The 27,029-nt window shown below is 38.1% G+C and overlaps 1 protein-coding gene across 4 annotated transcripts in view; it reads right to left on the minus strand.

Annotated features, from left to right (window-relative positions):
• Positions 1–27,029, minus strand: part of DUSP16 (dual specificity phosphatase 16) — a 94,749-nt gene that overhangs the window by 58,450 nt on the left and 9,270 nt on the right. The window contains exons 1-2 of one of the 4 annotated variants that reach the window (XM_081059828.1): positions 19,872–20,447; positions 12,781–12,909 (exon numbers count right to left, since the gene is read on the minus strand). The gene's annotated coding sequence lies outside the window, so the exon portion shown is untranslated. Of the gene's footprint in view, positions 1–12,780; positions 12,910–18,728; positions 18,891–19,871; positions 20,448–27,029 lie in introns of those variants that run through there. The other 3 variants (XM_081059829.1, XM_081059830.1, XM_081059831.1) reach the window with 3 other exon arrangements.

The raw sequence follows: 27,029 nt of genomic DNA on the forward strand, positions 1-27,029 counted from the left end.
AAATAAAGGAAAACTGAAAAGATACATGACAAGTAAACATCATATTTGATCCTCAAACTGGATCCTGTAGTGGAGAGAAAAAAATGCTATAAACTATCTTGATGGACCAACTGACAAGATGAGAATAGAAATGGTGTCTGCCTATATGTACTGATACAGAAGGGTTTCCAAAAAGGTTCCCTTGTGAAGAACAAAAACCAAAACACAGGGATACAGGAAAAATGGATTTATCCCTAGCAACAAAAGCAATAAAAAACCCAAGAAGTTTAGAAATATCTTGATTTAGTTAGGAAAGAATTTAAGCCTGTTCTCTGTATTTATTTATGGAGCTAGTTATTTGTATTTGTAGGTACAAATAATTTCCTCTTTTACAACACTGATAACATGAACTTTACTAATGAAAAAAGAAACTTACCATTTTGGATGCCAATCACACCTATGGCTAACTCAAAATACTGCTTTTAATAAACTTTTTGAAATTCATATATAACATATATACCAAATCACGAACATATATAACATATATACCAAATCACGAACATACAGCCCAAGGAACGTTTACAAAGTTAATATATTCATGTAGGCTGCCATCTTTACCAAGAAATAGAAATTTCCAGAAGTCAGCATCATACACCATCCCATCAACTAATCTCCTTCCCTAAAGGTATCCATGATCCTGACTTCTTACACCAGGTTAGTTTTGCCTATTTTGAACTCTTTTGTGTCTGAACTCTTTTGCTCAACATTATATTTGAGCCTATGCTGTTGTAAACAGCAACAGTTTTCCCTGTTCACTGATACATAACATTTCATTGAAAAACCGACAATGTATGTACCCTTTCTTCAACTTAAGGACCCTTTATGTTGTTTCCAGTTTGGAGTTACTATGAATTGTGCTATGAACATTCTTGTACATGACGTTTAGTTAACATAAGTATACGACTTTTAGTTAACATTAAGTATACGTTTCTGTTGGGTACACACCTAAGAGTGGATCTGTTAGGTCAGAGGCATGATGAGTATTTAGAGCTTTAATATAAATACTACTAATTTTCCAAAGTATCCGTACCAATTTACTAGTCCACCATCAGTGTTTGACAGTTCTAGTTGCTCCACATCCTTGCCGACACTTGATATTTTTGAGTTTATTTTGTTACTGTATTTGTTTTGAAATTTTAGCTATTCTGGTCTATGTGTAGTGATACTTCACTGTGGTTTTATTCACCATACTTTGATGACTAATGTGTTGAGCATCACTAGCAGCTTTTCTAAACTTCCCATTTAGATCTACAATTGGCCTGGAACTTATTTTTGTGTATAATGTGAGGTCAGGGGTCAAATTAGCTTTTTCTGATTTGGATAGGCAATTGATCTAGGATCATTTATTAAAAAGATTTTCTTTCCACATTGTATGTCATCTTAATCACAAAATAAGAATGTGTGAACATATATATATTGTACACACAAATATATATATATACTCAGATATATTTATTGCCTGTATGTATGTATGGGTCTGTTTCTGTCTCTATTGTATTCCACTTTATTGTAGACTGCATATCCAACAGTGTAAATCCTGAAATTTTTTTTTTATTACCTTAGTTATTCCTGCCATTTGTACTTCCATATAAATATTAGAATCAGCTTCTGCAATGGTCTTGGACATCTTTCATTAGATTTAGTCCTAGGTACTTGATATTTTTTTATGCTATTATAAATGTCATCTTAAAATTTCATTTTCTGGTTATTATTGTTATACAAAAAGACAGATTTTGTATATTGATGTGGTATCTACAAATATTACTAAATTTACTTTTTTAAAAGTATTATTCTTAATTTACATAAAGTAAAATTCACAGTGTACAGTTCCATGAGTTTTGACCAAATGTATAATGTAACCTTCATCACAACCAATATACAGAACAGTTCTATCACCCCCAAAATTCCCTCATGCCACTGCTTTGTAATCAGCACCTTCTCCATACCCTCAAACCCTGGCAACCACTGACCTGTTCTCCATATCTATAGTTTTGTCTTTCTAGAATATGACTTACACTGATCCACGCAGTGCATAACCTTTTCAGATTGGCTTCACTCAACATCATGCCTTAAAGACTCATCCATGTTGTTGCACGTATCAGTAGTTTGTTTGTGGGGATGTACCACAGTTTGTATGTTCATTCGCCAGTTGTAGGACATTTGGGTTCTTTCTAGTTTGTTTTTTTTTTGGTGACTGTGCATAAAGCTGCATAAACATTTGAGTACAGGTTTCTGCGTGAACACAACTTTCCATTTTTTCTTAAGTAAATAAGTAGGAGTAGGACTGGTCAATCCTGTGTAAGTGTCCATTTATCTTTACAAGAAACTGCCAAAGCGTTCTCTAAAGTAGTTTTACCATTTTGCACTTCCACCAGCAACATATGCAAGTTCCATCTGCTCTGCATCCTTACCAGATCTTGGTATCATGTTTGGGAAGTCCTTATTTTTGTTTAGGAGCTTTTTCATCATAAACAGACGTTAGATTTTAATAAATGCTTTGTCCGAAAGCCCTGAGTCATATGATTTTTCTACTTTTTCAGTTAATGTGATGAATTATATTGATTTTTGAATACTGTCAAAACATTTTTATACATACATGCCCTATGTAATTAGAAAAGCTAATTTACTTATTACACAAATTATGATAAAATCTTAAGTTACTCTAATAGATAAGAAGCTAAATGGATACATGAAGTCTAATGGTATTCTAAAAGCTACCACCTAGCCAGAATTGTATGACCACTTCACTCACATTTCCTAGCAAATCTTTTCCTAAATACAAAGCAGATCAGAGCAATAGCGACCAAATCATGGTCCTAGAGCCATTTGTACCATTCTAATGTTTAATATGTGGATTATGAAGCATCCAAAAGGAAAAAGAATTTCCATTACAAATGATATTGATGTTGTAATGTTAACTATACTTTCCAGAAACCACGTAAGTTATATTTCCCATGGAACATAAATAAATGAATAACGAAAACATCTGATTATCTTCTATACTATAAATTTCTGAAATGCTATCATTTGGAGGGGAATGTTAACACCTCTTTGAGAATGATGACATAAATGAATTCTGGCCTGAAGTTATCATCCATATGTTGGTTTTACCTGTGTCCTGGTGGTTGTATTTTTTTCACAATTAAATTACCAACCTATGATCAGAGAAATGGTGCTGAGGAGCCCCCTCAGGGCCTAGATTAATCTTTTGCAATGATATCGCCTGTTACAAAATGCATTTCAATCCTTGAGTTGACCGTATAATGTGAGAATAAGCTAGGGTGGCTCTAAAATTATGACAGCTTCCCAAGACACAGTTCTCTGAACCTGCCTTAGTCCCCTGCATTACCGCTCCTATTCACATACCCAGCTATATTTAGTATTTTAGCAATAGTATTTAGTACTTGATAATGTTCCATCAAGACCTGGCAACAGGCAACGTTAGGTGCCACAGACAGCCAAACACAAAGACAAAGCTAGACTAGATATCTTGGGTTCTGTTGCAAGCACTACCAATAACTCCTTTTCTGAGTCACCATTCATATTCCTCACCCATTCCTACTTGCTTTACTGGACTGTGCTTGTTTACTTATTACCTCATAGAGTACTGTTAGCATTAGAACCATTTAAGTCACAGCACCATATGGCAATAACATAAAACTCCATGTGACTAAGATGAGCTCCCTGAAGACTGGTTATCTGTCAGACAGTACCTATGAGATGAAAAAAGATTAAAAATGTCAAATACTTGAAACCTATAAATAAGCATATCATAGCAGAGTCACAGTACCCTTAAACCACAACCACCACAATCACATGACTTCTTTCTTTTAATTACTACCATAATAGGTATTGATGGAAGTGAACTGACATCTTGGGATGCTTAACCATGGAGCTGGAAGGACTCTCTAGCCCTGACTTCCTGGTAAACTTTGTGGTAAATTCAGGGGGAGGGATGCTAATAAACAGAATAGCCATTTGGAACCGGCCCATTATTTTCCTTCTTTACGTGGGAGCCAGTTGGAGCCCCGAGTTGGAGGTTTGTGTTCCCGCACTGCAGTGGTGGTTTTTATTTCTTTTTCCTTTTCCCCCCAAATAAACCATTTTTTTTCCTGTGGATTTATCTGGAGAGTTATTTTTGCCAGTCGACAGTATCACTATGAAAGCCATAGGCAGGAAATAAATCAGTTGGGTAATATTTCTTTCAAGCTGGCATTTAACACAAAAATATAACTGGTTTTACAGAAATAAAAGTTTAGTGAATTTGAACTAGTGTTCTATTTGCTCTATGTATTTAAAACAACAAATACACTGTCTAATGAACTTTGGCTTCTATTTCCTCATGACTGTGAGAAGCTTTAAAAAAACAAAACAACTGCTGTATATCTCCAGGGCAAAGTACAAGCTCTACCACTCCATGACATACCCAGGGAAGGACCTGTGTACAGCAGCAGTTAAAGAGGCCCAGGATTTGAAGGTTTTATCATACTGTAAAGAGGAAAATGAGTGAGAATGAAAGTTAGAACACCAAAGATACAACAGAGCTTTGGTGAAGTGCTTCTTCCTGGCCATCAACAAAGATATCTCAGTCCAGGGTCGGATATTACCAAGGTACCAAGGTTCCAAGGAAATTTTAGATGCTAGAGGTCAGCTGGTAAAAGGCAATATTCTCAGAACTCAGAATTGTAGAGCTGGAAGACACCTCGGCTATCATCTTGTCCACCTCCCTGGTTCTCTAGGTAATGAGGAGGAAAAGTCAAAGGAAGTGGAGAATCAATCTGACGCCTCAAATCTTCTGTGGAGCACAAAGTCCTCAACTAAGCAAGCTGCACTGATGATGGCCGGAGATGAGAGAGGCGACTGCAGTTAGTATACTCCTCTCACTCCATTTTTTATCCCTGCATTATATCATTCCTGATCTGTGAATAGTTCTAACTTGCTATTTCTATTTTAAAAAGAAATGGCACCTTACAACTCAACAACAAAGAATCAAATAAACAGAGCAAAAAAGTCAGCAAAGGGCTTAAACAGACATTTCTCCAAAGATGATACACAAATGGCCAACAAGTACATGAAAAGATGCTCATCATCATTAATCAGGGAAATGCAAATTGATACCACAATGAGATTATCACTTCATACCTGTTAGAATGGCTATTATTAAATGAAACAATCACACAACTTAGGAAATAACAAGTATTGGCAAGGATGTTTGAAATAGGAACATTTGTACACTATTGGTAGGACTGTAACATGGTACAACCACTATGCAAAACAGTATGACAGTTCCTTTAAAAGTTAAAAACTAGAACTACTATATGATCCAGCTATTCTACTTCTGGGTATTTATTCAATAGAATTGAAAGCAGGGTCTCCAAGAGATAGTTGTACACCCATGTTCATAGCAGCATTATTCACAATAGCCAAAAGCAACCTAAATGTTCAACAGATGAATAAACAAAATGTGATTATACATATGATAATTCAATATTATTCAGCTTAAAAAGGAATTCCTGTCAAATGCCACAACATGGATGAACTTTGAGAACATTATGCTAAGTAAAATAAGTCACAAAAAGACAAACACTATATGATTCCATTTATATCAAGTAGCTGAAAGAGTCAAATCTATAGAAACAGAATGTAGAATGGTGGTTACCACGGACTAGGGAGAGAGAGAAAAGGGGATTTGTTGTTTAATGTGTATAGTTTCAGATTTGCAAGATGAGAAAGTTCTAAAAGATCTGTTTCACAACAATGTGAATACACTTAACACTACTGAACATTTAAAATGGTTAAAATAATGACTAAGTACATTTAAATGGTTAAAATGGTAAACTGTATGTTAAAAAGAAAACTGCAACAGCTCTTACTTTTTCTTGCTGTGTCCCTCACAACCTTTCACGCTCTACACAGGTGCCAAAAACTACTCCAGGACACGGTCTTCCTTCTCCCCAACGACCCTACAGAAGCAGCCAGCTAGCACACTGCTCTTAGAGTGGGCAGGGCAGGTCTACAATCAGAGGAAAGGGAAAATGGCCAGTAGAGAACTTCAGGTGGACTGTCCTCCACTTCTAACTGTGACTTTCTCCCTCAACCTACGAGAGTAGAGACTGGTATGGTGGATGCCCAGGTGAAGAACTCCAGGGCAAAGAGTAAGGAATCTGTTATGGTGATCTGCTTAAACCATGAAAAGTAGATCATCAATAAAGAGATGCTGGCACCAAGTACAAACTCCCTGATAACCAAAGCACCATGTTCTACTTCTCTGCATCCTTTTCAATACCTCACTCCTAGAAGTCACCGGTAAATACTTGTCCATGCTGATTATGACATAGTGATGACCACTGGCAGAAAGAATGAATCTTCTGTTCAGAAAAAAGCCTACTAGATACAGAAGCCAAAGGGCTTATTTTAATGAATTAAGGTCATTTCTATAACAAAAATATCTACTGATTTCATAATAACTTTTATTAAAAACTTGTATAAAACAACTTTTTCCTGGCAAATAGATACCATACCGCCTAACACTTAGTACTTGGAAATCCCCCCACCCCCCCAGTACTGTATCTCTTTAAACTAACATCGTGTTAATTACATTCTATAATGAGATAGCCACTGGCAGCATCTAAGATCCTGCCACACAGGTCATTTATTTGCCAGAAAAAAATTGCTTGAGTTTGTCTTTCAGTTGAGACTGCAGAAAAGAGAAGAAGGGGTTTTCCACTGTACATGATTTTTATTGTTGGTTATAAAACCAAGAAGCTATAAAATCAAGCTTCCAGAATATTTACATTAACAAGGCTCTTAGTCATTCACATAATGAAAAATGAAAACAATTGCTTCAATTACATACTTTAAAAGGTTTCAGTAGAAGGACAAGTTTCTGATATTTGGATATTCTGTGGCAATGAAATTAGACACTGCCTCTAAGCTGTTTAAAGCAGCTGTTAAATACATACACATACACACGTTTTATTCTTAAAAACACACCCCAAATTGCAGGTGCCTTTTGGTCCCTTAAATGCCGTAGTTAATGGTTATCTCCCAATACTGAGCAATCACAGATAAAATGCAGTGGGATACTTCTATAAGATTTTTGTTGAATATTAGATTAATACTATTTAGGTTAACATTTTAACAGTCTCTTTTATAAAGCAGTGTAATTGCTTTATAATTTGTTCAAGTTGGGAATATGATTTTCAACTCACTGTACATCGAAATTCATATAATCTTGACAAGATTCTATGTGAGGAACCAGATCATCACTCTCACTGAAACACAACTAGAATCCCATTTCAAGGCACTTGAGACATCAAAGATTCTGCCTCATTCAAGTAAAGTTTAGTTGCTACAGTGCATGAAGGGAATCACTTTCCTTGAGCTGTCCTTTAATTTTATCTAAAGCTAATATGCAATGTGAACACTATTAACAAATAAGAACAAATGCCCAACAAGAAAAAGGGCACGTTCTACCCAGTTTTTAACAATAGTGCTTAAAATGCATCCTGTGTTGGGACAGGGCATTTCCTCAGAACATTGTACTGAGGCTATTTTGATTTATAGACTACACACATATATGCATATATCCCCCTATTAAAATAAAAATGCAATCCATTTTCAGTAGAAATGTGGGACAAAAGTAATATGAGTAACTGCCAAAAAGCCAAAATCTAATTCTAGTTTTAACCTTCTAGATCGAGATCTTTATTAGAGATAACTACCCAGCTATCAAGATGACTAAAAACCACCATACATTTTCATAACCTCTCTCTAATCCTGTCCAATTTTTTGATAAATAAGATAATAAAACATGAAATGCTCAGCAGACAGGAAAAAAAGAAGAGAAACAAGAGTTTTAAAACTGGAAGTTACCTCAGAGATTACCTAATACAATATTCTTATTTCATAGTTGAGAAATCTGAGACCTAATTACGTATCTCTAAATTAGTTCTACAACGAATTGGGATACAGGTCCGTGTAATCTTCCACCAAAATAAGAAAGAAAATGGATATGGCCTTTTTTAAAAAAACTTTTATTTATTTTAAGTGTTTATTTCCAGAACCCATCAGCTCCAAGTCAAGCAGTTGTTTCAATCTAGTTGTGGAGGGCGCAGCTCACTGTGGCCTATGTGGGGATCGAACCGGCAACCCTGGTGTTAACGCATCGCACTCTAACCAACTGAGCTAACCAATCACCCGGATATGGCCTTTTTTCCCCCCCCCGGATATGGCCTTTTTTGAGGGGAACATTTAAAACAGTCTCCAGACTAAGGAAAAGATGTTTTAGCAAGTTACTTAATACTTTGTGCTTCCCTTTCTGCATATTTGTGACAGACACACAGTGAGCCCAACAGACATTTCTTCCCCCCTAATTTGCTAGTGGAATCCCAGTTTTTACTGAGCAGCAAGCAATGTGCCTAAGCCCAGGAAATAATGCATGTTACACCAACCATGGTAACACATTCCCCTTAGCCATACACTCACTTCTCCAATGTCTACTGTGAATGGGGGCAGTTTTGTTCAAGCAAATGACATTGAAGAGCTTCTGAGAAAGATTTTACTCTTGGTTAGGCAAGCACAGGAGGAGAGATTGCTTGTTCTGTCCCCTTCCTCCTTCTTGCCTTGAAAGGGGATGTGATACCTAAAGCTGAAGCAGCTATTTTGTGACCTGGTGGCAATAAGTGAATAGGCAAAAGATGGCAAGGTCAACAACTGGAGAGAAACTGAGGACATTGCTGAGCAGCTGAACCAACTCTGAGACCAACCTCTAAACTTCTCTGAACTGCATAAATAAATAGCTTATGGTTTAAGCCTCTGTTAGTGGCTTTCTGTTAACTACAGCTACAAGCAGTCTGAATTAAAAAAAAAAAATTTCTGTGGCATGCTATGATTTTCCTGCCCAATCTCACTCTCACTACAAACATATATACTACATGCAACCAGTGATAGGATTATACTTCTCCCACATTGTTAATTTTAATTACTTTATAGTTAATTTACTAGTTGTTTACTAGTAAATTTAGTTATTTACTAGTTAATTTACTAGTTAGTTATAGTTATAGTTTAATTACTTTATAGTTATAGTACCTCACCTACAGGGGGTGACAAAAAAATGTACACAGGTGGACACTTAGGTCAACATTGCTCAAGCAGTAGTTTGCCATAATCAGAAGTGCCTGGACACTGAGATAATCACTTTGAGCACCTCTTGTAATTGCAGAAGTCAAACGTGACTTGTATTCATCTTTTGTTATCAGTGTACATTAAGTATTACAATTTTGATAGTTTTCCTTTCTTAAAATGTGTATATATTTTTTGTCACCCTCTTTATAGGGCCATATTAACATAAATATCATCAGTAGACACATAATTTAGAATCATGTTTGTTCTTGATTATTGACTTTAATCCTTCTACCATCTCAAATCCTTTTTGGAATTAAGTACCACATAAATAACAAACTCATAGATGATATCTGTTTGAACTAAACTCTTCTTCTGTCTCCTTTGATCATAACTACCTATTAGTAAAAAAATAAAGTGTTAAAACTTCATTCTTCAATTTCCAGCCCCAAACCTGGCCCAGTCAGTATTTTCATATCCTGATGCCTGTAACCAAAGCTTAGAGACTTACGAGCACTACACCAAACTTATGGCAGTTTTCTCCTACTGGTTATAGCACAATTTGAATATATTGGTAAGACATAAAAAAGACTATCCAGCAGAGTTATTGCAACTATATTTTCATGGAACTCTTTCACATACACGTTCATCTTCATGACTCGTTACCCCCATCACTGTACTTGCCCGGGCCCGATTCTTCCTGTGTCCAGGGCATAGGAGAACTCAGTTCAACCCAGTCATCCTGTCTGCTCACAATTGCTTATCTCTACTCTGTCCACAGCCCAGTTCTGCCGATAGCTGTTCCCATGATCACTAACGTCTATTTCATTTCCCCCTCTTACAAATTTCTTCTAATTTCATGTGTCTTCTGTCATCCCTCAGCTTCCTCAGAAAAAAAGGTCAACAGTCTCCCTAGTTGAAAGGAACAAACAACTACCCTGAGCATCCGTTCTCCTCTCAAGTAGGTTAGTGTCTCTCTCCTGGATCTCTCAAGGGAAGAATGGCTGAGAACTCCTGATTTTGAGCACAGATACAAATGAGTAAATGTGAACATTGTGTGTGTGTGTGTGTGTGTGTGTGTGTGTGAGTGTGTACATATGTGGGCTCAGCGCTGTTAAAAAAAAAAAAACAAACGGGAAGCAAATACTCATTTTTTGTTAAGTTGTAAAGTGCTTTTACCAACTCCACCCTTCTGTCCACCCTTTATAGCATTTCTCTTTAATGCTATGACCTTCCACCCATTATGGTCTCTGGGTCACATGGTTCATCACACACTAGCATATATCCTTCTGCCTTGCAAATTAATCAGTTAAAATAAAAATATTACTTTATTGATATAGATGTCTGTGTTAGACTGATCTAAGAATATATTAGGACACCACACTAGTTTACATCATTTTCAAAGTATGAGCCAGAGACCCCTGGGGGGAGGTCCCAGAGAACCTTTCTGGGATCCACAATGTCAAAACTATTTTTTAGTAATACAAAGATATCATCTGTCTTGTTTGCTCATCCTGTCACGAGTATACAACAGTGAATCCAGAGGATACATGGTGTGTGATGGTAATGTATCACTCTGGCTACTAATGAAACATATGCTTGTATCGTCTTGTGGTTTTTAGAATTTTCTAAGGTAGCAAATTTAAGGTATAAATATGCTATTTTTTCAAAAATTAACTCAGTGTGTTCTCAGTACTTCTATTTCCTAGGGAAAATAATCTTTGATTATATCTGCTATAATCTCCACAACTTCATTATCCTCCAATGAATTCATTGAGAGTTTAAAGAAAAAGAAATTGAATGTTTTAAACACTGACATGATGAGCTCTTTAAAAGATTATTTTTAAATTACTATTTTCAAATTAGAAATAAAGTCACTGAAGCATCGCACAGGGTAAACGATCTGATTGCACAGGTTGGAGCAGTGCACACAAGAACTGAGAAATTAATAAAGTTTTGCATGGTTGACACTGCTGAATGTCTGCTGGATGAAAAGTCAGTTAAAAAAAAAAAATCACAGCAATGCCACTTACCAATGATGCAGTGTCTTATCAAATTAAAGATTTTACTGCAAACGTGAACTACGCTTTTGCTTTATAAGTGGACAAAATCTATAGATGTGGGTAGACTTACTGTTTTGTTTTTATTATTTCAGTATCCATGCCAACTAACCATCGAAGAAGATCTTCTTTTATGTGAATACTTGGCAACAAATACAAGTGCTGATGAATGACTCAAAGTATTAAATAACTTTTTGAATCTCGTGATTTATCCTAAAACAAGCATGTTGATATCTCTTCTGATGGTACAAAAGCAATGGTGAACAAAATGCTGAAGCTTTAGCATGAATCAAGGCAAGGGTACAAAACTGTACCAGTAATAATTATATACCTCACTATCTATCAAACTTACTTTAAACAGCCAGTTTCACTTAACAACGCTTTTGATGAAAGGTATAAATACACATTGATTTTATTAAATCTCACTCTTGAGAACTTGGTCTTTTTAACATTCTGTGTGATGAAATGGGAGGTACACAAAAAGCACTTTTGCTACATACCTAATACAATAGTTGTCGAGGAAAAGCATTTATGCAATTGTTTTGAGTTGTGAGCTAACTATACTTTTTTCACAAAATACCACTTTTGCTTAAAAGAATAACTGGCAAACAATTTATAGTTTATTCAGACCTAGATACTTAGCAGACATTTTCTCTAAAATGAATAAAGTAAGCCTGACACTTCAAGGAGAAACAGACAAAATCTGTTGCCAATGATAAAATATGAGCTTTCGAGAAAAATATCAGAATTTTGGAAAATTTAAATTCAACACCAAAATTTTAACCACTTCCAATTTCTTAAAGACTTTTTTCAGGGACTAATGGTCATACTAATGAGTAATTTCTTAAATACTGGGTAAGCAAATGTGTCAACATATGAAAAATCTGTATAACTCAGTATACCATTATTTTTCAAATGACCAATGTATATTACAAAATCACACACAAAGATCCATTTAAAGTGCATGATGGACCAACAGATTTTTAATGTTACAGTGTACAAAAAACTCACTGATATGGTTTGAGTTAACATTGCAACTAACCTTTTAAGAATCTACCATTTGTTGAGTTATGATGTAACAAAGAATATTCACAATTTCATGAAAAGACATTAAAGTACTCTGCCCTTTTTCAACTATATATCTGGGTATGGCTGGGTTTTCTTCATATACTTCAAATATATCACAACACTGAACATAACAGCACTTGTGAAAATCAGCTGTCTTCTATTAAGCAATACAGTAAAGAGAGACGCAAAAATGTAAAACAATGTCACACTTCTCACAATATTTTTGTTTTGGAATACATTTTTCATAATAGTATGTTATTATATTTACCTTTAATGAGTTTTTTTAAATGAATAAACCTTTTAAACATTTCTCAGTTTTAATTTCTAACGTGTTCAATATTAACACAGTCCATATAATAAAACATCTTTCTTTGGGTCCTCAATAATTTTCTAAGAGTACAAAAGTGGCTGACACCAAAATGTTTGAAAACCGCTAGTTTATAATACCACAAAAAAGAGCACTTAAGTCTGTATATAAGAGAATGGGTACCTGAAAATGAATCAGAAGATCTCAGCTCCAGTTCTAACACCACTTCTTACTTGCTTTGGCATTTGGATAAATTACTTAATCTAAGGTCTTAGTTTCCTCACATGTAAAATGGGTAACTCATGTCTTGTTCTGAAGATAAAAGACAAAATGTGAAAAAGCAATTTACAAACTACAGGTATATTATCACTACAATTTCTCAAAGTTAAGAGTTTATAAACACTTCTTGTGACCGTATTTCTACAAAATTCTCCCTTCTTAAAAATTTATTACTAAAAGCAAAGTGGAGATTTTTGATTAGCCAATTAGCTCAAATGTCCAAGTACATAATTTTACTGTATTAAATTTCTTCCCTTATAGTTATAATCGTTAATGTCTAGTTTAACTAATTATCAGTATTTCTAAATATACTCAAAGTATAGAAAATAGTAACAAATTCCAATATACCCATCACCCAGCTTCAACAATTATCAAAAATTTGTCAATATTGTTTTATTTCCCATTTGTGTGTGTGTGCGCCTATCTTGAAGTTTTATAAAACAAGTATTACCTATGCATGATTTCATTTTGTCTATAGATACTTGCATATGTATCTTTAACATGAGAATTTTTTAATGTAACCATAATACCATTAATATAAAAATTTTATGATTATAATCCTTAAATTCCACCTAATACACTCATGTTCTAATTCTTGATTGTCTCAAAAAAAAATCTTAGTTTTCAGTTGGTTTGTATCATCAAAATATCATTCTTACCAGTGCATTTTCAAGGAACACAACATTTTTAGCAAAAGCTAGGAAGAATAATACTATCTTTTCTATACCATGTGCAATTCACCAAACAATGTCAAAAACCATCTTCCTGAGGAATGTGCTTCTCCCCCAACCAAACAACAAACAAAAATAACAAAAGAAACCCACTAAGAAATAGGCCAGACTGGTAACCTTCAGTATTCTGAGTAGTGACCAGAAGAAGACACAGCTTAGCTGCGTGGGAATTAAAAGTGTTGATAGGAAACAACCACATGCCATTTAGGAAAAGATGAGGTCAGGTCAGCCATGGGTTCAGGCAAGCTGGAGGTGAGCTCAGGGTCCAGGTTCTAGAGTGGAAATACTGCTCAAACAAGTCAGATGCCCAAATCTGTTAAGGCAACCAACACTCTTCAGGTTTCAACACAAAACTCAATGAATAGTTCTCTAAGCTAGAGATATAATGGAACCATGATCAAAAGTAACAGTTGTGAGAATTTATGCAGCAAACATTTACCAAAAATTGACCCTACCAGGTGCTATCCTAGGATATGACTTGTTTGTTTGTTTTAATTTATACAATACAAACGATAAATAGCATATATATACTTACCTACATATCTCTTTCCAAATTAATTTTAAGGGGAAAAATAGAGGTACTTAATATTAATTACCTTGTCATATACCATTACAATTTATAGTGCATCTTTTCTGTCAATTACTTTGTCCCACATCTCACCCAGACACTGAAACAAATCTGAGTTCTACTGCCCTTCTTTCCCAAATATTTTTGAAGAGTACACATCATATTAGCTTTTGTCAAACACACCACAGACCCCCCCCAGCATTTATACCTACAATTATTTTCTAAATGGAGTATTTAATTTAGAAGAAAATCAAGGGAATGCTAAAGAATTTCCTACCTCCTCTGAAAATTGTTTTCTTTTCCATAGGATTACTCAAGTGCATTAGAATGTACTGTAGATAAAAATTGGTCAAATGCACACAGAAAAATTTTCAAGATTTGGTTCTATAGACACACACAAAATACAGACACACAAAAGGATTCCTTTTTAGAATCCTTTACCTCAATTTCATCTATAAATTTCTTTTAAGTTTAAAACTGCAGAAAGAATGGAGAAGAGGGAGGAACATAATTCTTTAAGAATGCTTGAGAAGTACTTCATAAATGTGTCCAAAAACAAGAAAATAGTCACAAAGGAATTTTTAGTTCATTGTAAAGGACATCTTCTTAACAACAAAACCTGGCAGTTACATAACTGCAGTAAGAATCCAGACTTCCCCATTGCAGAACTGATACTTTTGCTTTGGGTTTCTACTATTTGTAGAAAGACAGTAAAAATCATAAGTTTCAGATAGTATTTCCAGTGAGACCACTAGGTCCCCTACAAACTTTTAAAGAAACATAACTAAGCACACAGAGCAAAACACAGTCCAAATTTACCAACAGATTCCTGTACTACTATGTGGACAAGACCCAGAGAGGTGTCATCCTTTACCCTCTTTTACCCATCTAGTAATTAAGCCAACTAGCTTACCTACACTGTCTGTACATCTTTTGTGCGCTCTCATACAAGGTACCATCAAAACCAGATGGTGAGGCTGGTTAGAACACGAGCTCTGAACAACAACAGGGTTACTGGTTCAATTCCTCCGTGGGCCAGTGAGCTCCACCCTCCACAACTAGATTGAAGACAATGAGCTGCCGTTGAGCTTCTAGAGGGACGGCTGGATGGCTCAGTTGGTTAGAGAGTTGAGCTCTTAACCTGGTTCAATTCCCACATGGGATGGTGGGCTGCGCCCCCAACCAAAGATTGAAAACAGCAACTGGACTTAGAGCTGAGCTGCGCCCTCCACAACTAGATTGAAGGACAACGACTTGGAGCTGATGGGCCCTGGAAAAACACAGTTCCCCAACAATCCCCAATAAAAAAAAAAAAAAAATTAAGTATATATATTTTGTTTTAAAAAAGTGCCCTTGAAATTTGGCGTTAACTTTATAGTACTATTGTGACTATTGCTCCTAACGGAGAAGCTAACCTAAGTATATAGCCCAATACAACACAACACTAAGTAAACTGTAAATAAGGATATGAACCTCACTGAAAAACATGAGGTTCTTAGGAAAGGGCAGCAAAAAAAAAAAAATTGTAGATAAATTGTTAATGAGGAGTTAAAAACTCAAAGCTCATATGCTTCAATCTGAAAAACATTATGTAGGTTTCTTTAAAAAACTGGTTAAAGATGAAGTTAATTCATGTGTAGACTTCTACTCAAATTGGTTTGGACTGTAAATAAATATTTAAAAAGTTCTATCATTAACATTATCAGGATATCATAGGCAAAACAGGTTACTCACAGAATAAGTGGGATTGTAACTAACCCTCCATAATTTCCTTGGCCCTGATCATTATTAGTTTCACAAAACCTCACTATTTAACATCACATTTTCCATGTAGTGTTTGTTTATTGTCCTTTTGTCTTTTCCCACTAGAATGTAAGTTCCATGAGGGCAAAAAACTTGTTCTTTTCCACTGTGTGCCCAGTTCCTAAAACAGTACCTACCACATAACAAAGAATCCAAATAAATTTAAATTTGCCAAATGAAGAGATGAATGGCCTTATTCTTTGACCTCCCCCACTTCCTTTCCTCCATACACATGTTAACCATCCTTTAAGGCCAGGGTCAAATTCTATTATCTCTATGAAGATTACTTTCCCTAATCCTCCAATCTCTTACTCCTTTAGACCTTGAATTTGGCACTTCCCTGCTGGCGGATGGAATTGTTTATCTTTGCATATGTACATAACTCCTTTGAAATTCTTACAATCCTTATTAAGGGCCTATGTCCCCAATTTGGGGCATCCGCCTCAGTACATGTAATTAGTATACCATCAATAAATGTTTTGCTTGATTTATATCTGTAGTAAATTCAGAAATCAATGAATAGTTTCACCTTTTTATAACCTATCACTCCCTTCCCAAAAATTCCACTGAAATTGCAGTGGGTCTCCCTCTATTTTTTAATTTATCTTTGCCAAGTTTTACATTCTCATAATAATTTATGCTCATAATTTACTTTATCTATCCTCCTCCCCCAAGATGAAAATTGTATGTGATAAAAAAATCTTGGACTTTTTGGTGATATCTATTAATGAGGTATCTAACCCCAATCAAGGAGGTGAAGTTTCATTACACTCTTCTTGTTACTGAGGTATTGGAGGGTATTTTTTCCCTTTATGCCTTTTTCCTTTCATGCTAAGATGTATCCCATTTCCTTCTTTACTGATCATACCCTGGCAAGCTTTTATTATTTCTTTGTACCTGTCTTTGGTAATCTGCCTTAGATCCTTCTTTTTGAGCCACTCCTGTTTCCTCCAGACATTTGATTAAATTTCAAACTCCCTTTCTTAGTCTGTGGATGAGAATAGCCTCTTCTTAAATCCTGAGCCTGCTTCTTTAAATCCAGTCAAATGTTCATGAGTCTCAGCCCTTCACATGGCCAACCCTTGATCATCTGGACTAGCGAAATGTATAAAAATATCAGATTATCCACAACACAAGAAAATCAGGAAAAAAAATGACATCTGGCTTTGGAATATATCATGTGTAGCTTTGGGCAAGATTTACTTTCTTAATTATGTTTTTACTTAAGCCAACATTACTAACTTTTTTTTTATGATGGTGAATATTTGCCTTGGTTTTAAACTTTGATGTAATTTTTTTAAAAAGCCCATCAAACATCAACTGTGCTTTTTCCTATGAAGCCCTTTTAACTAGTTTCCTCAATCTGTTAAAATCTGTCATAAAATCTGGCTTCTTTTCCCCTGATTATTTCCTCCCTTTTCTTGGGTATCTGATCCAAATCAGCTTACCTATATTAACTTACTTCTTCAATTTAAAGTACCATTTGCTTGAGAACTCAAAGCATTTTAAAAACACAGACCCAGTGAAATTTTTAGTCCAAATAACAGGACAGAAAACTCCACGTTTTTCAGATACTCCAGAAAAAGATGGGTTTCTAGGAAACCCACTATACTGGTAATTCCAGAAAATTATATTTAGTAGCATATTATGACAGGTTGAAAAACATGAACATTGGACAGCTATGTAAATCAGCTTCATCAATATATAATCCCACAGGCCAAAAACTCTATGGAATTAAATTCCCAATACAGGCATTTATAGAAAACAGCATCAAAACATACTCATACACCAACCTTCTGACCCCAGCCTAAACCCCGTACCCACCTGAGACCCGATTTCAGCCTCACTCCCACAAAAAGAAAAAAACTGAGTTAACAGATCTTCTCTTTTGACCCCTTTTCAGTTAGTGCCATTAAGCTTTTGGCCAAAGAGACCCCTAATCCTCAATATTACACGACTGTTTTTACATTATAGGTACTCAATTATTTTACAACTGAATGTAGGTTTATAGTGCTCCAACTAACTTTTTTTCATACATTAGCTACCATATTGCCAGGAGAATTATAAACTCATTTTTAATTTTTCCCCCATGTGGAACCTTGATAAGTACAAATTATTTTACCTAAAAACCAACTTTTGGGCTGGTGTAATTTAGCCCAAAATTTTATGTAAGATGTTAACTATTAACCACCCCCCCCAAAAAAAAAAACACAGTAACAGCAACCTTCCACAGTCCTCAAACTCATAAATTTCACCAACTGTATTTTTAAAAAAAACAAAAAACTTTCATTGTGCATAGTCACATTTTGACTAAAATACCTATAAGAGGTCCTAAGTTCTTACGTTTTTTAATTTGCTTCTCCAGGTTGCTGCCTTCACCAAATACAAAACCCCACAGATCTCAATTAATTAATTACAGCCTCCCAAGTTGTGTGTGCACCAATATACATGATTCTCAAAGGAAAGTAAATAATTAAAAGTTAACTAAATCAACTGTTAATAATTCTTTTCTTTTAAAAATTTACCTTAACTTCAAATGTTTTTTCTTAATGGAGTTCAAAACAGTATAAATCCTTTGAATAAACAGTTGTCACCTATGTGCATTCTCAATCAGCCCCATAAAATGAGCGGCATAAAGAGGCATTTTTCTGACAAAGGTCCTCAAATAGTAGTCGTAAAGTCTTTCGCGGATGGTAAATTTCACACACACACACGCGCGCGCGCGAAAAAAAGAAAGAAAAGAAACATACCTGGTCATTTTCTAAACAGGTTTGATAGGTTTAGTTCCCTTGTTAAGAGCAGAGTATTTACTTATAATCTTTTAAAGCAGAAGTGGCAGCCAGAGCACTGGGTAAATAAAAACTTCAGAGAGTTTTTAAAACCCTGCATCTTAACTCACTTCCCCTTGGTTCAAGGGGACGGCACAGCAAACCCCACGGCAAATGAGATTATGCAACAGGTTTTTCCTCTCCACTTTATTCATCACAGGCTGGTTAGAGGTGTGCTTTCTCCAAACAACTCGAGACATCCAGGGACTTGAGGATCTTTGCAGCTAACGTCTAATAATCTGCTTTAGAATTTTGCAGTATCCATTCATTTTAAGATCTAATTATATCTTCTCAAGTCATGATAATTACCTGGTTTTTGTTGCTGTGTTGTTTTAGGAAATAAACCCAGCATCTGCAAACTTCAGTTTGGCATAAATGTTTTCCTCCCTGGTGTTTTATTACGTGAAACCACACATGATAAACAGACCCTCGGTCGTCTCCCTGGGCTTTATTGCTCACGTTTTACGACTGGTGTAAATGTAGAAGTCCCTGGCGCACCGAGCCCCCCAACACCGTGACTCGGCCCCCAGTACGAAAGCTGAATTGTTGGTTGGTTCCTCTGGTTTGAGAAAGCAACCCCGTCACCACCCAGGTGGCCTCGCTCCTTCCACCAAAGGCGAATTGGGGGTAATGGGAACAGTCAGGCCGGGGCCCCACTTGGCAGGCGTGTTGTGGAAGAGACGCGCCTGCAAGTGAGCAGCTTCGCCCGCGAGGGTAACGCGCTCCGCGTCGGCTGCTGCTCGCGGCGGAACCGGCCGCGGGGCCGCGAGGACCGAGACCCCGCGCCCGGCCGCCCGCCCCCTTCCCGCTCGGGCCGGCCCCCAGCCAGGCCTACACCCCCGCTCCGACGCTCGCGCGGCTCCGGGCCGCGGTCGCCCCCACACTGCCGTCCCAAAAGGTGGCCCGGACGCCCAAGCAGGCAGAACCGGCGGGGCGAGAGCGCGGCGCCCGGCACCCGGAGTCCGGGCGCGCCGCGGAGCGTCCATGCTGCCGGCGCGGGCGGCTGTCCCGAGCCCCGCACCCTCCCGCCCGCAAGGTCCGCGCGGCCGGCCCGAGGCCACTTACTTTTGGGGCCGCCGACCTCCCGACTCCCTCTGGGGGAAACGAAAGTTGTCACGGCGTCGCCCCTCGGTTCCCCCTCGCCTCCCGGACGTGCGAGGCGCCGCCGCGGAGCCGGGAGGGCGGCTGCGCTCCCGCTCGCGTCCGTCCCGTCGCGCTCTCCGCCCGGTCTTCTTTTCACTATATTATCTGCTCCTTCTCTGAGGGGTGGGCGGGGGCGGGAGGGTTAGGAAGAGAGGAGACGTTTGCAACTTTTCTTCACTCTTTCTCTTCCACCACCCCCCCCACCACCACCAATCAGCCTTGAAAAAACAACGTTGCAAGGGGTGAAGAAGTTAGGAGGGGAAAGTGGGGGTCCGCGTGGGGATCGCGGAGGGGGTGGAGAGAGGTGATAATAATCGTTTAAAAACTGATTAAAGCCCCCCAAACAGTGATACACAGAAAGAGGGGGAAAGGCGGGGTGGGGGGGTGGGGTGGGGGTTGGGGGGAAAGAGAAAGAGTCGCTGGTCAGGAAACTTCAAGCGCGGATGAGGTCATTGGTTTAAAAATAAAGAGATGGCGTCACTTGAAACCAATCCCAGTGAATGAACTCAGCGGAGCCCGGGGGAAAGGAGGAGACAGGCGAGGGCAGGGCGGTGGGCGCCGGGCGGGGCCGCGCGCCCGCCCGCCCATCCCGCGGCCGCCGCAGCCCGGAGCGCGGCTCGGCGCCTCGTTCCGGCCGCGCGGGGAGGGGTCGGGTCACGTTCCGTTCTGAGTTCGGCGACTCCCGGGCAGGTTCCGCAGGCGCCGCTGGGAGGAGCCGGGGCGGCCCGCAGAGGCGGCCCCCGCGGCCTCCTCCTTCCCGCGCGCCGGTCGCCCCCGGGCTCCCGGCCCCAGATCCCCGCCGGGGTCCTCGCCCCGGCCGCGCGCCTTCAGCGCTGCGCCCCGGCAGGTATTGAAGGGTCTTTCCCCCGCACCAAGACCCAGAGCCCTTTCCGTTTCCTGGGGCTGTTTCCAGCGGCCTCACCAGGGTGAAGAAACGCAAACAATGATTTGGGAGAATTACAATCACCCTTTAAAAAGTCTGCCGAATCCAAAATGCAGGGCACTGCAATCGTTTATGAAAGAAGCTACAGGTACTTAAGAAAAATCACACTGGTGTTGCCAGCCATTCAGCTTGCTATCTATATCTGTGTCGTTGAAAGCCCCCACATGAATGTTCCTAACATTCTTTATTTTACTTTGTTTATGTTTTCTTACACTTGTTTATATTTACAAATTTAAAGAGTACGAGCACCCAGAAATTCTCTTTAAAAACGTTTTCGACATCACGCAGCACACAATCACCTTTAAATTAGACCAGAGTTTCACTGTCTTCTTCAGAGGTGCCAAACGCTGTTCATTTAACTCCATACACTTTGTACATTTTTTGTTTGGATCAATTAAAATAACTTTGTTTTGAGACTACATTGCACACTTTGGAAAACTAGAGGCTTGAGGTGGTGACAAACCAGGACTTGGAATCACTGAACAGGACAATCGGAGCTTTATTCTAGTGTTCTTTGAGCATTTGAGCATGAAGCTGCTTCTACTGAGGACTCACGTGGATATCACATAACAAAGATGTGATTAATGACGGAAAAGCACACTGCGAGTGGACTGCGCCATGAGCCAGAATTTATGTGTAGGAATAATCTAGCTCCTAAAATATTCCATTTGCAATGTACTGGATTTGGGACCTTGGTCCCTTAAAGCCATCTTTGTTGTGGAATGTCTATTTGATTTGAGCACTGCTGAAGGGACTTCTTTTTAATTCGCTCAAGAGCTGAGAAGCAGGTTTGGGATGGGTGAGAAAGAGAAACATCTCCCTCCATACTCTTTTTCTGCCGTTAAATCCTGCAACTAAAGTGCATTTTATTATTGGTAATCATTTAAGGTTAGTATTGGGGTAAGCCTCTGGAAACTTCCAGTCCATCTTTTTGAGAGGAAAGGGAGCCCATCTAGAGGTGGGAGACCGCTGAGGACCTCAGGCAGTAAAAAAGCCTGAAGGCCATAGGTGCAGAGCCCACCTTCTGCTTCTGCCTTTGACCTCTTTAAGACTTCTGCAGAGGGGGAGCAATCTCTCCTGCGGCTCCCTGTCCTCTGTTGGCCATGAGATGTTACTGCAGCTTCAATGGGATTGTGCTCAAGGAAGCCTCTGAAAATCTAACCATGGACTTACTGGTTTTAGAACAGTCTTGAAGGGGTAGTTGGAAAGGACGTGCATCTCAAATCTGCTTAGTTGGAGGAGTTAGGACTTGGGAGAAAGAAGGAAAAGAGAAAGAATCCTTGTCCTAGAGTAGAGAGCATGGATCTTGCCTGGGTGAAAGACTCCAAGAGAATTTATGGAGTACGCTTTACATGCTGCAGCTGCAGTAGCCTTACTTTTAGTGACACATCTTGAAACCTCTCTTCCCTTCCTACAGCTATACAATAATTAAATTGGGTAGCCTCCATGTATGTGGTGCTATGATAGCTATTATGAGAGACTCTCTTGTATATATGATCTAATTGGGGAAATAAAACATGGATTAAAACTAAATTAATGATTGAGGGGTATACAATATTGGTTAAATCAACCCAGTGGAAGAAAAGAGCAATGTAGGAGTTGTCAGGGAAGGCATCTTCTGAGGAGCTTCGACCTCATCCTTGAAGTATAGTTAAGGTTTAGTTTGGGTAAAGGGGCTCAGTGAAGGGACTATTCTACCATGTTTCCCCGAAAATAAGACCTGGCCAGACCATCAGCTATAATGAGTCTTTTGGAGCAAAAATTAACATAAGACCTGGTCCTATATTATATTATTACATTATATGATATAATATGATATTATGTTTATTATGTTATATAGTAAAATAAGACCAGGTCTTACATTAATTTTTGCTCCAAAAGATGCATTAGAGCTGATGGTCTGGCTAGGTCTTATTTTCAGGGAAGCACAGTAAAGGGGAAATGGCAAGAGCAAAGACACGAGGTGGAATGAATAAGGTTTATTCAGGTGAGGGATGAGTGGACCCTTCTAATAATAGTGATTTATGTGTAGCAATTAAGAATTAGGTTACATTTAAGAGCTTTTGAGGCACATAATAGAAGTTGGTGAACGTTACGATGAATAGCTCATACTAGTGCTCAAGTTAACACCAAATGAGTTAACTTCACTAGCGTACATCTCTCCTTGTTCTACTAAAAGAGCTCTTATATACTTGTATGCTAGCAACAAACATGTGGAACCAAATTAAAAACACAATACCATTTACAATTGCTCCAAAGAACATGAATTATTAGGTATAAATCTAACAAGCTATGCACAAGATCTGTATGCCAAAAATTATAACATGCTGACGAAAGAAACTGAAGAAGACTTAAATAATTGAAGCAACTTACTATATTCATGGATTAGAAGAAGCAATATAGTAATGTCAGTTCTTCCCAAATTGATCTATAGATTTAACACAATTCCTATCAAAATCCCAACAAGGTTTTTTTCTAGACATAGACAAACTTGGCTTAACCTAAAACTGCTTCCAGCATGTTTAAAGGGATGAGTGAATGCTAGATTCCCCAAAGGCAGACAAAGCTCATATACCTAAGTTACCAGCAAAGCAGGGGCTCCAAGGTCTTAAATCAGATAATTAATCTACAAAGAAGCTATTTTCACTTCAGTACATGTAAGTATATGGTTGGTTTAATATTGGTTTTAGTTAGAATTAAACATGGGGGAGGAGCACCAACATTTTTAGTTGGAATTAAATATGGAGGAAAAGCACTATAATCTTTAGTTTTTTGACACTCTTAAGGTCTTAATCCATCCCTGGCTGAAGTGTAATCATTCACTCAACAATTGGTAACTGAGTGCCTAATGCCAGTATGTGCAGGCACTGCCTGGCTCTGAGAATACGGTTATAAATAAGAGACAAGGCCCCTTCCCTCATGGAACTAACATTCTAGCCAACAGAGAAGACAATAAGCAAATGAACAAAAACAGTGGCCAATACTATAAGGAGATCGACTATACAGGGGGAAAACCAGGTGATGTGCTAGCATATGATTTGAGGGTAGGGGCAAAGGTGGTTGGGGGAACACCTGTATTGGGGGGGGGGACATTTTAACTGAGGCCTGAAGGATGGCAACCCGGAGAGTGGTCTGGGCAGAGGAAACAGGTCACTCAGACTCCTAAGCAGAGAGAGGACTTGGAGAGAGTTGGTGTGTTCCAGAGCAAAAGGGTGGCCAATGGGGCTCAAAAGTATAAAGTGAGGGTGGGCATGAGCCAGAATATGTAGAACCTTAAAATACATGGTAAAGAGTTTGCATTCTATTCTAAAGACTTGAGCAAGTAAGCTTAATAGTTTAGTTTTGAAAAGAGAGTTTGAATAATATTCTATAAATATTTAATTTAGTAGCACCCTTTTCCAATATGAAGGAAGCACTTTTTCTTAAGTGTGTTTTTCCAGGACCCATCAGCTCCAAGTCAAGTAGTTGTTTCAATCTAGTTGCGGAGGGCACAGTTCACACTGGCCCATGTGGGGCTCAAACCGGCAACCTTGTTGTTAAGAGCGCTGCACTCTAACCAACTGAGCTAACTGCTGCCCCATGAAGGAAGCATTTTTGATAATTTATTTACTCTCCAGGGATCCCTTTAATGTGCCCAAATCAAATGTTCTTAGCCTAGAATTCATGGTTGCCTAGGGAGTACATAATAGGCTTCAGAGGGTCTAGGAGCCCCCTAAAATGTCCATATATGCTTATGTGTTTTCCTGGAATAGGTCCCTAGCTTTCAACAGATTTTCAAAGGATTTTGTCTCACACACACACACACACACACACACTCAAAACGAATATGACCTACTTTACCTTTAAGTCTTGGCTGTGCTTTTTGGATTGTAGTTGCTGCTATTCTCCTAGGGCTCACAGCACCATACAAACGAATCACAGTTCTGGAAGTAAGTTCTGCCTCAAAGAGGTGACACTATGTTGGAGGAGAGCAACATGTAGTTGCAGCAGAATAGGAGGAATATTCTAAGAGTTTGCCTCCAAAGGAACTTCATGGAAAGAAAATTTTACCTACCTAATGTGAGAACTGGAAGATATTTAAGACATTACCTGGTACCATCCCAGTCACTTTACATATAAGAAAGTAAAGGCCCAAAGAGGTTAGGTAGCTTGCCCAAGGAAACACAGCTACTCAGAGACTAAACTTGGATTGGAAACATCTCCCAACGTTCATCTGTGTTCCTCATCTAAAGAAACTGGACCAAACACAGTGCTTAAAAGTTTCATAGGAATTAAATGTTTAATTCATTCAATTCAACTAAACAAATACATGCTCATTCCTAAGGAAATGGAAGGAAAGAGGGAGGTAAAGGGATTCAAAAACATATCAAATCCCAGCTCTGAAAGAGATGAACAAAATCTCAATGTAAAATTAAGATGTATAACCAAGAAGAAGCAGATAGTAATAGCACTGTTATAAATGTACAATGATTTTTTTGTGGTAAATATGTAAATAGGTACAATGTTATAAACACTAGATGATTTTTCATTTATCAGTTTGGACAAGATTTAAAAAACGGCTAATCCTAGGATTGAGTCAAGAGTGTGGAAACACTCTCAATACCACTGATAAGAGTATAAATTGGTGCAACAATTCTGCAGGGCAACTTGGCAATGTTTTCAAAAGTCTTTAAAACGCATACTCAACAACTCCACTTTAAGAATTTATCTTAGGAAATACTAGTACTATTTTTCCAAAGACATAGAAATAAGGATGTTAATCATAATTTAAAATAATAGCTAACATTTATTGAAAATTACATCATTTAATCCTCACAATTATTACCTCCCTTTTACAGTAACTTGCTCAAGGTCGCACAATAAATGGAAGAGCTGGGATTTGAATAACATGCACTACACATCTAAGCAGAATCAAGATCATGGAGGCCTTGTAAGCTATGACAAAGGGCTTAAACTTTATTCAAGGTAAGCGAGGAGGGAGTCACTGAAAGATTTTAAGCAGGAGAGATGACAGGATCAGATCTGCATTTTGCTATGTAAAGAATGGTTTGGTGGAGAGGACATAAGCAAGGTAAGAGGCACTTGTACAAGTCAGAGAATTAAACATAAATGGATATATAAGACAGATTCAAAAGATTTAAAAACTCTGACCAAAGGATCTTGTGACTGGTGTGATCTGAGCTGTAAAGGGGGAAGGCTGTATCAATGGGTCGATAATGGTGCTACTTTCTATGTCTAAGGGAAAGGTGGGAAGTTGAATTTTAAGCATGTTAACTTCAAGATGCCTATGGAAACTCAAGAGGAATAGACTGTTGCATTTATGGGTCTGAAGCTCAAAGGCCATATCTGGAAGGGGATAAAGATTTGGGATCCATTTGCCATATTTAGTCGCAGTCATAGCTAGTGGATGAGATCATACAGGGAGAGTGCGGGAAAAAAAAGGTGCTGGATACCAAGGGAATACTGTTGTGTAGGAAAGAAGCGATCCAAAAAAACGCTTAAAGGGATGCTGAGAAGGAGAAACTAGAGAAGTAAAAAGAAAAGCAGTGAACATTGATATTACAGAAAGTCAAGAAAAGAGAGTTTCAAGTAGGGAAAGAGTGTGTTTCCCGCGAGTTAATGCTCAGAGAAACCCCATGAGCTAAGGTCTAAAAACGTCTTTCTTTGATTTAGTAATAGTGACAGTGGAGAGGGTGGTTTAACTGAAAACAGTCTTGTCAGAGGCAAGATTGAGGTGAGTTGAAAAGGGAATAAGAAGGAAGAAAATGGAAACACTGGAATAGAAACTACTCTTTCAAATAGCTTGACTGTTAGGAGAAAAAAAAGGGTGATACCTAGCTACAGATAGATGTAGGACATTTAAACCCTACAAAGAACCTAATGTCCTGATAACCATACTGTTGGTTTGGTTTGTTTTAGTCAAACAATTCATGACAAACAGGTATTAGAGAAATACTCTGAAAAATGCAAATTTCTCAGTTGCACTCTCAAGAAAGTTGCAGATGGAGTTTTTTTATCTGCAGCCCAAACTCTATTTTCAATATTATGTAGAATACACATTTGGGGTTTTTGTCTGGGTTGTTTTGACAAGTCTCTTAATGACAGTGAAATAAAATATTAAGGATAAAAGAATTATC

Source organism: Rhinolophus hipposideros (genome assembly GCF_964194185.1).
Source record: "Rhinolophus hipposideros genome assembly, chromosome: 9".
Lineage (NCBI taxonomy): Eukaryota > Metazoa > Chordata > Mammalia > Chiroptera > Rhinolophidae > Rhinolophus > Rhinolophus hipposideros.